Source organism: Eptatretus burgeri, unplaced genomic scaffold (genome assembly GCF_056783735.1).
Source record: "Eptatretus burgeri isolate ZD-2024b unplaced genomic scaffold, Ebu_testis_v1 Ebu_testis_scaffold_1346, whole genome shotgun sequence".
Classification (NCBI taxonomy): Eukaryota; Metazoa; Chordata; class Myxini; order Myxiniformes; family Myxinidae; genus Eptatretus; species Eptatretus burgeri.
Window position 1 is genome coordinate 5275 of NW_028223295.1, and position 1607 is coordinate 6881.

Sequence of the window (1607 nt, forward strand, 5' to 3'; positions counted from 1 at the left end):
AAAATCAAATGTGCGAGAATGTTTTTATTTCATGACTCGTAAACTGTAATTGTTATATTCTCCTCTGACATTTATATCATTTCATCACTCACGTCGGGTTTTTTGTTTTTCCACAGGAAACTCCAGATCCTCGTAATTAATACATGCTCCAGGCGGTGTATTGGTACGCTTTATTGTGTGTGATCGTTTGGCAAACATCTGCGCTGACTAATTAAATTAAATTTTTGACTAAATTTCGTTAGATTTTTTCGAATTATCCGTTCACATCATAACTGTGAATGTGAAGAAGATCCGATTTTAATATCGAAACGGATTGGGAGACACCACGTCAGTTTCACACAAAAAACCGGTAATCACGTGACTCGTTTTCCTTCTCTCTGAAACACGTCACGGTGACGACATTGGATTGATCACGTGACTCATTTTCTCTGAAAGACGTCACGGTGATGACATGAGATTGATCACGTGGTACAGGCGGTAACTTCCGGGAAACATGAAGGATCGTCCACCTGAACCGCTGAAGGAGGTTGGTGCCTGCACGGCAAAGCCGATTCACTGTATTTATCATTTTTGTTTGTGTTTGTGGAATCATGGTGATTTATTTCGTCGTGGTTTGGTGTAACAATGCTTTTTAAAAGGGTTCGGGGTTCGAATTTCATCTGATACCTGCAGAGAGTGATCGACAACGGAGCGGTTTGAGGTGATGGTCAGAAGGAACTGAACTCCGGAACACAATGGAGATCGTGTGTGTGTGTGTGTGTGTGTGTGTGTGTGTGTGTGTGTGTGTGTGTGTGTGTGTGTGTGTGTGTGTGTGTGTGTGTGTGCAGGTCATGTTACATCGGCTCTGATAACTCGTCATCATGATGAAGGGAATGAGATATTTACATTCCCAGATATTTAATTGTTTGGGGTATTTACCGGAAAGTTCACTCACGTCACAATGGTCCCATTGTTCACGCAAACAAAGCAGCACGTCATCAATCATGCTCTGATCACGTGGATGGTTCTAGAACCATGACACAGCTGCATCACCTTTGAAAATCAGAACTAGAACACGGCTGCAAACCTCTCCACGTCTGGGAAATATTGTATCAAGATGAATTATAATTGCTCACCTTGTACATCGGATGTTTTTACCCCACACACGTGACCTGAGGTGCAGGGTTCAACAATTGGTTCACTTCTGTCCGTCTGTCCTTCTGTCTACAAACGTCGGTTGATTATTGAGGAACAACTTGATTTCAATTTAATGTTTTATTTTGAACATGAATCTGAAAACGAACCTGATGTTTAACACTACTTTGCTCTGAATTCATCCCGAGCACACAGGTACACAGAGGAGTGATCATTTTTTACTCTCTCCCTCTCTCTCTGTCTGTCTGGAAATCAAACAAAATTTAAAATCATTCCAAACAGGAAACTTCCTGTTATTCATGACGTCACAAAGGACACAAACAACCAGAACATTTTCAAGCAAATTTCACTGGATGACACGGGTCAAGAGAACTGGTGATTTGGCAAAAAATGTATTTATTACAGGGTTACTGAGAACCGAGAATGATCAATGCAGAGACATACTTCAAGGGCACTCGGTCGAGCGCATACCT

The 1607-nt window shown here is 41.6% G+C and overlaps 1 long non-coding RNA gene across 1 annotated transcript; it reads left to right on the top strand.

The window, feature by feature from the left end:
- Positions 1-391: 391 nt before the first annotated feature.
- LOC147006879 (uncharacterized) lies at positions 392-1287 on the top strand. The gene is made up of 2 exons (XR_015054545.1): positions 392-526; positions 673-1287. It is a non-coding gene; the product is annotated as an uncharacterized LOC147006879 (long non-coding RNA).
- The last annotated feature ends 320 nt before the right edge of the window (positions 1288-1607 follow it).